The sequence below is a fragment of the Protopterus annectens genome, chromosome 1.part0 (genome assembly GCF_019279795.1).
Source record: "Protopterus annectens isolate FY-2018-M chromosome 1.part0, PAN1.0, whole genome shotgun sequence".
NCBI classification, from domain to species: Eukaryota; Metazoa; Chordata; order Ceratodontiformes; family Protopteridae; genus Protopterus; species Protopterus annectens.
Window position 1 is genome coordinate 290,573,165 of NC_056725.1, and position 14,099 is coordinate 290,587,263.

At 40.4% G+C, this 14,099-nt stretch overlaps 1 protein-coding gene across 1 annotated transcript in view; it reads right to left on the reverse strand.

The window, feature by feature from the left end:
• RHOQ (ras homolog family member Q) overlaps positions 1-14,099 on the reverse strand; it is a 792,805-nt gene that overhangs the window by 272,453 nt on the left and 506,253 nt on the right. The window lies entirely within an intron of this gene.

The window sequence follows — 14,099 nt, forward strand, 5'->3', positions numbered from 1 at the left end:
TTTACCCACAGTTGGTGTGGTTTGGTCACGAAGGCAATGCCCTCATGACCATACAATGGCAACCATGGGTAAATCCAGGATTGCCCACACCCAGCCGTGGGTTATTGCTATTATACGATGACATTATTTAAGTAAAACAATACTTACCTTTCTTAAATAATGTCATTGTATCATGCCTCCATGCTGCTCTTCCACAATTTTCTGGTATCCTGGGCCATTTCTGATGTACTGCACATGCGTAAAGGACATGTTCCCACACATACGCAGTACATCAGTGCTGTGCAGAGGTAGCAACAGAGATGGAGGGATCTCAATTGCTTTTTTAAACATATCTTGGTATGTTATACAAGCTGATAACTTGTATAACATAGTGAGATATATTAAAAAGGCAACAGAGATCTTCCTTTTTCTGTTGAAAGGCAGATCTCCACTGCATATTTTTATGATATCTTGCTATGTTATATGAGTTCTTCAACTCATAACACATAACGAGATACGTTGTAAATACAATGGAGATCTTTATTTACCCATTGCTACCTCTGCAAACTGGAAATACAAACAGGTGATATACAAATGGAAATGGTCCAAGCATCCAGACCTTTTTCCATTTGCATACTCTCGGATTTACAACGAGCACTCTGTGTGGGCTGGCCAATTAGCATACTCATTTGTGTATGTTAATGGCCAGTCATTGTATAATGTAGCATAAATATTTACATACACATTGATACTTTTATGTTTACCTTCCATGACATCTCCCTATGTGCTTTCATTACATTATATTCTTGTGTGACTATACTGTATGGGGCACGTGTGTTTATATGGGGGGTTCACATCTTTTCTACACTGACATCTCACTTTTGGAACTGCTACTCTATCCTGGTTGACAAAAAATAATTGCTACATAATTTATATTTACTAAAATAAGTTTAACACTACTTTCACATGATAAAATAAATTGCCTGTCTTGGGACTCAAACCTGAACACGTGCAAGTAAAGCTGGAACTCTAACTACTACACTATCATGGCTTGGACATTTTCCTTATCTATTTTCATTTAACTCCTATGGGATGTTTAAGCTGTAATGTACACACTGACTTTGCTACACTTAAACTTCCCTTACGGCATTATAAACAGGGATATATTATTATTATTTTCTGTAGGTTATGGGGTGTGTATTGTGCTGTTGTGACAACTACTTGGGACTGTGTTTGTGACATAGTGCAATGATTGGGCTTTCAAGATTCTGTGCATGTTTCATGCTGATGCATGACATGTTCAGTATGGGCTTTATGTATTTTGTGGGGCTGGGATTGTGCTTGTGTACACTTCGGGGATTTATCCCATTATGTGTACATTTGCACACATTTCCTGCTTCTACAGACTGCAGAAGTGCCATACGGTGCTTTAGCAATACAGGGGTGTGTGTCACAGAGGGTGCGACCCACCTCCTGTATTGCTTTCCTAGTGCTGTTTTTCTTTCAGTATCCATGGACACTGAAATACTGCCATAATATTGGAGCTAAGTATGTATGAAGCTATATTAAAGTGGAATTCCTCGGAGACACAAGAAGGTAGTTTGCAACTGGGCAACAGAGAAAATTCCAGGAAGGAAAGAAATGAGCAATTATATTTTATAACAACTTATAATCATGACACACATATTATTCAGAAAAATTAGAGTTTATTAAAGTTAGATAATAATGTTGAGACAAAGATGGGGATGGCCCCTAAATATGTGTTTAGAAAAGATAGATCATTTAAGGACTTATTGGAAAGGGGAGTCTACGATAATAGTCCCAGTAATAGTCGACAATTGGGTAATTTTAAATGTGGTAGATGTAGTTTGTGTAAGTCTATTATGACAACTGGGTATAAAATTAGTGTTGTAGGAACCCATATAGGTATCAGAGGACATTTTAATTGTTATAGTAAGAATATAGTATACCTGGCAAAATGCGGTCAATGTCCCGCATTTTATATTGGGAAAACTTGCAGATGCCTTAGAGAAAGGGTAAGTGAGCACATATTGGATATTAGACACATGAAAACTACCAATGCATTAGTCAGACATATAGGGCAACATCCCAGACTTAACTTCAAGTTTTGTGTTATACAACAGATCAACAAGGATAACCAAGGAAGTATTCTTGATGTACATTTGGATATCTGTGAAATGAAGTGGCAGTTAAGATTAGATGCCAGGAACTTTCCTGGAATTAATGATAGTATCAGCATAGCTCCAATATTAAAGTTGAAGCGCATATTTTAGGATAACATTATAAAGAATGGCCTGTTATTAGTTTTATTAAAATTTAGATTTTTATAAAATACTCAACATTTTAATATTTTAACATACATTGATACAATATATGTATATATATATATTTTTAAGCTGTCATTTATTATGCTTGTAATGAATTGTGAATATGCAATTATTGTTTTTTAATTGATTTAATTGATTAATTGGGAAGGGGTGGATATATAAAGGTGTGTTGTATTTGTGTAATTTGTTCTGAGGAAGTCTTCATGTTGAGACGAAATCTAGGTCAATGTTTTATTCATTGTAACTAAACATTAAACTTGGCCCTTGGCCATTTGATACAACGTGGTTCTTGCTTGCATTTTGGATATTGTTCTACTGGTCGGTGGTTGTTTACTTGTGATGTGTTCATTCTGGTTGTTAGTTCGTATGAACTAAGAATTACCACACTCAATGTAGGTTCACTGACAATTCACAGCTTAGAAGTGGATGACAAGAAGATAAGGAGGGGGCTGGACATCCTGTGTATCCAGGGATAAGATGGAAGTGCAGTGCATCAAAGCCACTTAGTTTGGGGTCCAGAGTCTACTACTCAGGAGGAGTACAGGCTAGAAATGATGTAAGAATTGTAGTGAGAGAGAGGCTTCAGAAGATAGTGAGGAATGTCATAAGAATTACTGTTAGACTCATGGCAATCAGATTACAGTGAAAAGAAAGGGCACTATTCATAATCTCAGCCTATGCTCCACAGCATGATTGTGACAGTGAAAAGACTGCATTTAGACAGCAGTTGCAAGACATACCAGATGAAGCAAGACAACATAAATTGGTTATGATAATGGGAGACCTCAATGTACATATTGGAATCGACAGAACAGGATATGAGGTCTGCCTGACTCCACATAAGTGGGGCAACACTAACAAACAAGAAGCCATTTTAGACTTATGTCTCGCAAATGGCTTGATGATGATCCACACTTGGTTCGCAAAAGAGACAATCACAGGATCACATACAAGAGTGACCAACATGCAACTCAGGTAGACTTCATCCTAGTAAAGAAAGGGCACTGGGATAGACTCAGCGATTCCAAAGTCATCCCCAATAAAACAGTCAGCCCATAGCATAAGCCATGACCTGGAAGTCGACTGGAAAGAATGCACAAGAGTTCAAGGAATTAGCCAGGGCTCTAGTGCCATGCCTCAGGAAGAAGAGGAAATAGTTGAAGCTGAAGAAGAATGGCAATGCCTCAAAATAGCATGAGGAAGTACCACAGAACAGATGTGCGCCCACGCTAGGTATGGAAATAAAGTACAAAACGAAAGCTGGTAGTGGAATGCAGAAGTTCAGGAAGTCATCAAAAGAAAGGAGGAGTGCAGGAAGATGTGGGAGACAGAAAAGACAGACCAGGCTAGAAAGGAATGCTGGTTGGCTAACAAAGTGGCTAAGATGTCAGTTGCAATTGTAAACAACAAGGCATCAGAGGCACTCTACCAACTTTGGGAAAATGACTCAGTAGATAGCACAAAGAAACTATATCAGGTTGCAAGGCAAAAAGAGAAATATAAAGAAGATAGTCAGTCACCCTTCATAGGGGATGCCAGCAACAACCTGCTCACCAGTCCACAGGATATCAAAGACAAGATGGATTGAGTACTTCCAGCAACTTCTGAATGAAGAAAACCCCACAGAAGCTGTACTACCCCAGACACAGCCTGTGATGAGAGAAAAGGAGGAGCCCACCATAAAAGAAGTAAGTACAGCACTAAGGAAAATGAAGTCATGGAATGCAGCAGGCTCAGATGAGGTCACAGCAGGTATGATAAAGGTTTATTTATTTTATATATTAATTAACTTGTAGTTACTGGGTAGTGTCCAACTGGGCTAGAAACCAGTTTTCATGTGATAGCTTGGGGAAAAGCTCCAAAAAATAAATTACAAATACAAAAGTAGTACAGTGAATAAAAGAGAAAAGTACAAATAAAAAATATTTACAGAGTGAAAAATACAATACAGATGAAACAAGGCAGATACAGAACAGTGGTAAAAACACAAATAAAAATAAATCATAATGGGTTCGAGATATAAATCACTCAACACTTTACTTCTTGTGGAACATTCAAAGAAAAAATTACAGAAGCCAGTTTAGTGTGTAACAGGCATAGGTAGAGAAGATTAATGAAAAGAGATAGTACAGGACTGTTATTAGCCTGAAGATGTGCAGGAACACAGCCGGTGTGTAGAATAATATCCTTTTAGGACTGTTTGAAAGTATGTGTATCAGGGGTAGAGAATACAATGGGGAAGAGAGTTCCATGATTTGGCAGTTTTATGAGTATAAGGAGTCTCCATGATGGTTATGAGATTTGGTTACACTGAACATGAGTTTATTGGATAACCTAAGGGACTTAAAGTTTGTGTGAGGTTGAACGAGGTCGGCTAGAGCAGGGTTTCAGATTCAGATTGTGGATGATTGTATGGGCAATAATTAGCTGGTTAAGAGATAGTAAGCTGGGGAGTTCTATTCAGTTAAGGTGGTGAAGAGCTATACAATGATGAGATCTGGGAGGTAGGTTTGACATGAATTTAGCTATTTTATTACAACAGGTTTCAAGGTTATTCAAATCTTATTTATGTAGGTTGGTACAGATTTGGGAACAGTAAAGAAGGGTGGATAGGATGTGGGATCTAGCAGTAGCTAAGCTGGCACAGTCTGTTAGACAGGGTTTTGCTCTACAGACTGAACCAAGTTTTATGTGCACTTTTTTGATTGTTAGTGCTATATGTTTATCGCTCTTTAGGCCATTATCTGTTGTAACACCGAGAGGTTTTGCCTGTTTGACTGGTTCTATTTTTGCACCATTAGTGAAGAAGATAGTGAGAGACACTGATGTCCCACTAATTAGGTTGAATAAGGAGAAAGTAACAGTTAGCTGCCTGTCAGGTGCCAGGATCCGCCACATAACGCACGCACTCAGGTCCCTCAACAACAGGTACAAATATGACTCTGTCATTGTACATGTGGGTGTGAATGACCCGAGATGTACCTCCCTGGACTACATGAAAAGAGACATGGAGGAACTCTCTGATTATGTAGCCCAGGCGGGTATAACCCTAGACCTGAGCAGCATCATACCATCACCAAGAATGATACCACAATACAAGCAGAAAATGATTGATTTCAGCAATTGGCTAAGTTTCTGGTGTCATTCTAAGGGGATCCAGTATCTGTCTGCCTGGGATGACATGATTGACAAACCTCCATGCTTTGCTAGAGGTGGCCTGTATCTGTCACCCCTGAGCTTCCAGATACTGGCCAAGGCTCTTGCTACCCCTATAGTGCCTTTTTTAGGCGGTGTTCCAAAGACCAAATTATCACTGTAGCAGTTACAAATAAATGTAATCTGAGGGTCATTTTGCTCAATGCTAGAAATCCAAATCTCAAAATGCACTCGCTCAAGGCACTCCTTAAAATGGAGAACATCGACATTTGTGCTGTAACAGAGACCTGGTTCAAGGCAGCAGAAAGCACCCCTGCACTACCAGGCTACAACTCATTCCACACCTTTCGGCCCCAGAACTTAGATCAAAGTTGCAAAGGTGGTGGCGTTTCCGTATTCATAAAGGATGCGCACACCTCCAGACTGGTAGCCCAACATAATGCATCAGAGATACTTCAGGTGCAGGTAACATTGGGTAAGACAGCGATTCAGGTCGTAGCCTGCTATAGGTCCCCAACCATGTCCCAAGACTCGCATTCCACATTCCTAAGCACCCTGAAGAATATTAGGGTCCAACCTAACACTCTCTTAACTAGGAAACTTCAACTACCCCTCCATTAACTGGGTAAACTACTCATGTACCAATACACTTGCCCAAAGTTTCCTGGAGTTCATTAATTCCAATACCCTGGACCAGCTCATTCTTACCCCCACTAGAGGTAGCAACATTCTTGACCTGGTCATTACTAACCTGGGTGACCGTTGCTCTACACCAACAGTCAGCTCCTCCCTGGTTAGATCTGACCACAAACTAATCACCTTGGAAATCCACATCTATCCCCCTTCCCACCACAAAGGTAACCACCATGAAAAACTTCTCCAAAGCTAACGTTGGGCTCCTAAAAACAGAGGTGGCTAACTTCACGGCACCCATGCAAATGGAGAATAGTTGTGTGACTGCAGAATCATACACCAATGTAGTGTATGAACACGTGCACAAATGCATGGATCTCACCATACCGAATAGAACCAAGACACTCTCCTCCAAAAAAAGGAAACCAATCTGGTGGTCCCCTGCCATAAACAAACTTTACAACAGGAGGATGAAACTGATAGAGAATAAGGTGAAGTCCCAAGACTGGAAAAACTCCCTTATCAGCCTCAACAAAAGGTTGAGATCCTTCATCAAATCCTTTAAAGCTAGCTAAGAAAACAGAATTGCAGGAGATAGTAAAGACAACCACAAGGCCTTCTATAGTTATGTAAAGAATCTTCATGGAAATACCCAGATTTGCTCTGAGCTACTGCACAATGGTACCTACTATACCAATCCAACAGATATTGCCAGTATACTGACCGACAGATTCAGTGCCAACTTTGCCACTCCCCACCAAAGGACCAATCACAATACCAGTAGATTGCCAGGCACCCAGTATTACTGCTGCACAGGTTAAACAGCACTGTCCACGGCCAAGAATACAGCTTCTATGGGACCTGACAATATCCCTGGTTGTGCTCTACATTAACTACAGATTGAACTGGCACCTCACCTGTGTGTCCTGTTCAATCACAGCCCCATCTCAGGCTTTGTCACTACCGAATGTCGCATTGCTACAGTCATCCCTCTCCACAAAGGAGGAACGACTACAGACCCTGGGAACTATTGACCCATTAGCCTGATGAGTCTGATATGCAAAGCTATGAAACGCATCATCATAGACCTAATAAACAAGGATATACGGAATCTCCAAACTCTGGATCCCACACAGTTTGGTTTTGTGAAGGGTAGATCATGCCTGCTCAACTTGGTCGACTTTGAGTCAGTCATCAGAGCTGTGGAGGAAGGCAAGGTGGTTCATACAGCCTACTTTCATCTGGCCAAGGCTTTTGATACCATTCCCCACTCAGGAATCACAGAAAAACTCATTAAGGTAGGCATCAACCCCTATATCACTAGGTGGGTTGCACACTGGCTCACAGACAGACCCACGGTGTGAAAGTAGCTGACTCCAAGTCAGACTGCTGACTAGTCATGAGTGGAGTCCCAGGGGGTTTAGTTCTGGATCCTCTCCTGTTTGGTATCTACTTCTCTGAAGTCCAGGCCAACATGAAGGGACTCTGGCTGACAAAGTTCGCACATGATTGCAAGTTGGGAGCTATTATTAACTCCCCAAGTGAAGTTGACATCCTACAGAATAGCCTCACTGAGACCAATGACTGGTGTCAGAACCATGGCCTTAAGCTCAATGCCAAAAAAATGTGTCGTCATCCCCTTTAGGAAAAACCCAGTTCCCATTAATTACCACACTGATGGTAGTCCACTAAACACAGAAGATGTTATAAGAGATCTGGGAACACAGGTTGACAGCAGCCTCTGTTTTGATCACCACATTGCGACTGTGGTCAGAAAGTCCTTCTGTGTGGCACATCTCATTACTAAGGGTTTTGCATCCAGGAAGAAAGAGGTCACTGTCTCCCTCTACTCTTCTCTCATTAGGCCAATCATTGAGTACAATGCCCCATTTGGCATGTACTTCACTAGATACCTGCAACAACTGGAGAGGCCACAAAAGTACCTCACAAAGAGAATCCTAGGCCTTAAACACTTGTCCTACATGGACAGACTCAAAAAATTACAACTATTCTCTGTCTCATATCGGCTACTTAGAGGCAATCTCTGCTTGACTTACAAAGCCATGTCTGACCCAGCTCTGTTAGAAATGCTACATCTAAAGAAATCCCAATCCCTTTGCACCACACGGTCCAGAGACTTCAACCTCATTACCACAATCAACAGAACATGCTGGAAGGACAGGTTCATAACCCAGAGACTGCCCATGCCATGGAACAGACTTCCCTCACACCTCATAACTGGACCTCACTGACCCTCTTCAAGGGAAATCTTGATGAGTGGATGGGAAACAGAACATTCACCCCGGGTATCACTCCAGTGGCTCTACTCGACAGAGGCACTGGGAACTAAGGTCGGGTGGCACAATGCCAGAGTAATTCTATGGCTAGGCTTGTAAAGGTCCAAGGGCCATTAGCCTAGTACACACCTGTGAACCTATGAGATGCATTTATTCCTTTTCCCTTTTCCTCAGCCACGTTAATTCCAGTACTACCTTTTATTTGGTAGGCCATCCCTACCCACACCATGAAAGACTAATGATCTTCCTGTACAATGGTAATCAGGAATTTTAAATAAGCCTGAATGGTTGTCAAGCTGGTGGGAAGGAATAATCATCCAAATGAGGAATGTTCTGTACACAAGCAGTGGCTAGGATGGGTCAGAAAGTGTGTTTATCTCTAGTACTCAAAGTGATGCAGGACAGCTGGGAAGCATGTTCAGTGATGTACAATCAGCCATTTGTATTAAACTGCAACCCATGATCATTGGGTTGTTCCCAGCCCAAAGCTGCCCCTCAGTCTAGTCTGACCAACTTATTTAGCTACTGTATGCAGTACTCCACTTTGATCTGAAATCAACAACTGCAAATGCAAATGCAAAAAAGTTTTCATTGTAAATGCAGTCTGCCGCCATTTGTAGGAACCATGTACTTGTATCTTCCCACTAGCTTCTGCTCATCCCTCATGATCCAGTGACCAACGCCCCCCCTGATATCTAATATGACTTACCACTGACTGCACCCTTCCTCTTCTGTGTCCAGTGCCCTGATCATCACATCTGATGATCTAGTGCTGACTGTCCCCTCTTCTGCAGCAGTCATTAATTCCAGATAGTCTGATGGCTGTGGTTGCCATTCATGGGACCTCTCTGTGGAGAGTCCTCAGACTCACAGACTTACATGTAATCCAGTACATTTTAGAGGTCAGTCAACAACACCAGACTATCTGTTTTCCTGTGCTGCCTGAACATAGGTTCACTGGTAAGCATTAGGCATTCTTCAGACCATTACAAGCTAGTCAGAATCCCCCATTCAAAAGTTCCCTCCTGCCTCAAGGAGGGCAAAACAAGACAGACTAGGGGGAATTTGAACCATGCTACATTTTTCATATTTAATGTAACGCCATTGTCTATTCACCAGTTGTTAACATGGTGTAACCCATGCTAAAGCAATTAGGAGTCCTTGGGGAAACTAATAGGTCTACAGTTAAGAGGATGAAAATAGACCCCAAAAGATGAAAAACTTTGTCCTTCCTCGTCAGATGTTTTAAACTATTCATCAATCTTCAGAGATCAGAAGCAGTATCAATCCTTAAAAGAGGAAAAAGTAAAGGCTGCTCTCAAGTCTAGAGCAAAGGAGGCACAGAGGCAGGCATGCTAGGGAGCAACAATGCCAGATCCTGAAGGAGGCACACAGGCAGGCATGCTGGGAAATAACAATGCCAGTTCCTGCCACCCATATTACTGCACTGTTTGCAATGCATGGAAGCATGACCATTAAGGTTTACAGATTACTAACAGTAACCACGTGAAGCATGAAAGCCCATATGGTCTTGTCTTATGTCAGCTGGTCTAAACCAACAGACATCTTCTGAGCAGATCCTGCTGGAAGTAAATTGTTCAGCAGAGCAAATTATGGAATGTCTCTCTTTAAAGTTAAAACAGTAATGGTGTGTTTTTAGTCATTTCAAATACAGCAGTGGAGAAATATGCAAGGTAATAGCTCCAGTGGAATTTAATTTATCTAACATACAAACTTCATTAGACGTGGTATGTAAAATGTTGAGATGCATATTTTAAAGGTGTGGTTAACTAGGTGCAAAAACATTTCCCACTGCTTCAGCATTTAAACAATGTCAGCAGCCAGTTGTGTGTGTTTCATGGTGTCAGATGCATATCCCACTGACGATGCAGGGGCACTCTGTACTCATGTCTGGGCTCCAGGTTACACTCTAATCATTCCACAGGCATTGGGTTACCTGCATGGGTTGCACTGACATGGATTTTCACATGCCAGCTATCTTACCTGCATGACTTATTAGAGCAGCTGACATAAGACAAGACCATAAGGGCTTTCAGGCTTCATGTGCTTACTGTTAATGGTCACGCTTCCATGCACTGCAAACAGTGCAATTATTATTTCACAGGGCAAGTCATGACACAGGTGTAGGGGTCTCATGTTCTGCCAGTACTGGTCACCATCCTGAACTAAAAAAAATCCTAAACTTACACAGGACTGCCACAAACCTTTCTTTCAGGAACACCTTCCTTCAGTGTCAATAACCAACAACAATTTGCATTTTCACTATTGTATAAAATACTGTGTGATCCTTAGTGATGCTACGTTATACACAACTTTTAACAGCAAAGACAATATGACAACTTAATAAACAACACATAAAATGGCAAAAAAAATGAAAGAAGGAGACAAAAGACTTGCTGTTCAAGTGCTAACCCTTTCCATAAGTAAGAGCCTTCAATCTTAACTCAGTAGCTGTGACTTACCAAAAGGTACTGGCTGAACCAGATTACAGTCATTATTACCCCACCAGTATAACTGCTTTCTCAGCTCACTTCACCAATACTACTTTCACCTCCAGAGAAGCGCAAAAAGACTCTCCTGTAAGTCACACGCAGTTACGCTGACACAGAGCATTTAAATATAACTAAAGAAGCATCAGTAAGGAGTTTGCAAGGATCTCAACTTTTAAAGAATTGGGTTCCATGATGCATCAAGAGTTTGCTGCAGTCAGAGACTGATGCAAGCGTTCTCCTTTTATGAACCACAAAAACATGTGAAGTGTATTACTTCCATGAACTCAAGCTTGCTTTTTCTCTTATTCTTTACTACATATGTTGTCCCATATTTATCTTTACTACAACTGAATGAACTGTCACATGTCTGATGTGTGGATTCATTTGTTATGCTCATGTCCATACAGACCACATGCTCTCACTTTGGAAATCACCTGCATCATATATTCCCAGATATGAGAATAAATTGCTTGCAAAACACTGGATGGAATTTTATGGACAAAGAGAAAATAAAAAAGTTTTGTGATTTAATGTGTTACACAAAGAGAAAGATGATGTAAGCAATTATACTCAAACATCAAGAAATTGCTTTCAGTCTGCTAAAAGACTTCACTTGTGCCGTGAAATCCATCCGCACAATATTGTGCATATAGCACCTTTAGCACAAAATAAACACTGATGGCATGTATCACCCTCTTGTCTGTGAACATGGTATTTACACTGGCCAAATACACCAATAGCCTCAAAATCAATCCTAACCATCTTACACTTGGCATTCTTTAGCTGGAGCTTAAAATCCAAAGCCTTTAAAACTGTGGTACAGTTACTACAAAGCAGAGTTCTGGCACCATTCCAAAAGTCTCTGTCGTGCTCAGCTATACAGCAGGCCAGTTTAATAAATGTTTATAAGTCTCTGAACATGAAGAGATACTGAAAAGACCTATAAATTCAACAGTCTTTTCACTCTAAGTCTGCCATGAGACAAAATATTTTAATTCCCCCAAACTGTGATCTTGGAACTGATGATTTAAAACAATGAGGATATGTTCTCTTAAAACAACTTTTGCATTATTTTTAAAACAAGTAGTTTCAGTGATCTGATTTCAGAAATGGAGCTTCCTTACAATCTGTCAACTTAACAAGTCACTCCATCGATTTTTTGAATATTGAGGAGTGTGATTCAAAAAAAAAAAAAAAACATTAACAGAAAAAATGTATTTTGCAGGGGGTGCACCTCCATTCACATACTACAGTCAGGAACAGTTTTAAAAAAAAAACTGCAGTGTACCACTAACCTTGTTCTACACAAGTCAATGCATTTTTGACAAACTACGATTGTACAAAATCCAGTAAAAGTCACCCAATGAAAGCAACCTTGCCGGAGTGTAGATATGCCCTTTAAAATTCCTAAGTGATTCAATATTTTTAGCAAACATAAGTAACACTCCATTTTTTTGAGACTCTGATGGAAATTTTAGATTTTAGGTTTATATGAGTCTTCGAATCACAGACTAGAGTAATACCAGCCTGTCAAGTCTTACTAGTGGTGTGATGTTTATTTATTCCACATTAAGACTTCATTACTTTTGACAGTAGTAAACACTGATCAAATAGCCTCTGAACAGCCTGTAACAAGTGAAGAGACTCCTCGTTTACTCTGGCAAATAACTGAGGTTTTTCATGCCCTTTATAAGCTTAGTAAAGTAACAAAGAAAAGATTCTAGAGTACATTACTGATCTCAACAGTGTTTATGTACATACTTTTCAATATCTGCAGGTTGAGAAATATGGTAGTGAGGTATAGACTCATTCAGTTCGTCAATGGACAGACTGCACCTTTCCATCTGCCACTCTATAAGAAAGCTTTATTTAGAACTCTTACTGTACTATGTTCTATACTTGATCCAGGACCCCTTCCCCTCCATCTTTCCTTATAGATTAAGATTAGTCCCACAGTGGGATTTCATGTGACAACAGATACATGCATATACTGTCTAATAAATATTTTAGCTATAGTGGCTGCTTCAGTGTGAAAAGAGATGCCCCATGCTTTGGAACAAAATTCCAAATTACATCAAGCAGAGCCCCTCACTAACACTCTTCAAGAGGAACCTTGATTAGTGGATGGGTAACAGAAAATACACCCCTGGGATCACTTCATTGACTCTGCTTGACAGAGGATCAGTTAATTAATCAATGGGGTGGCGAAAGCCGACACACTCTGGCTAGGCTTATAAATGCCCTCGGGCAGATAGCCTAGTACCTACCTATGAACCTAAAAATTGTTGTGGCGCTCTCATTTTCTGGGATCCAAGGATCAGTTTATTTTCTGCTACTATGAGCAGTTCACTGTTCCCATAAGTGGTAAAACAACTTCCTTCTGAAGATCACATAATCAGACCTTAAAGTATTCATGAATCCATGGGCACATATACAACACCTCAGTCACTGGAAGTGCCCCTGATCCAATTATTAGCTATGCAGTCAAAAGACATGTTGCAGTCAGTTCATTCAGAATATATGGGGACAGTGTTAGACAGTACTCAAAATACTGTGACAAAAGTCAAAGTAATCTTTCAGACCAGATAACTAATTTGATGACATTTCTCAGGATTTAACAGTGAACATCTCAATGCTTCTCGATTGCAACAACATTGCAGACTTCTTTACAAAATTGTTGTCTGCTTACAACCATGGTTATTTGACAGAAATAAAGGCAATATGGGCAATTTTTCTTCAGCAAGTTCTTACCCTGCACATACTGTAACTTGTGCTTTTCTCCACTGCTGCATATAGAGTATGTGATGTTAACATGTGATCTATCCCACTACAATCTGTGTTTTTCAGTACTATATTGAGATTTCCCACCAACACAAATGCTTTTGATTTCAACACCTCAGAAATAGTGAACCGCATAAGCTCTAAAAGTGAGTCAATCCTCATTAGACAACTGTAAAACCGGTAATAGTGAGATGCAGGAGATCAGGTGTCACATGATGTGCAGGTCATTGGGTAAGCAGCACATTTGTTTTTGAGACTTTACTACTTGTTTTATCTGCAGAGTTAACAAATTCAGGGGTCAGTTTCTGTACCTGGCTAGGAGTGAGATTCAGCAGAAATGGTCAGCCTCAAATCTTCATACCTTAATGTAAATCCATTTAAAGTCGTAATAA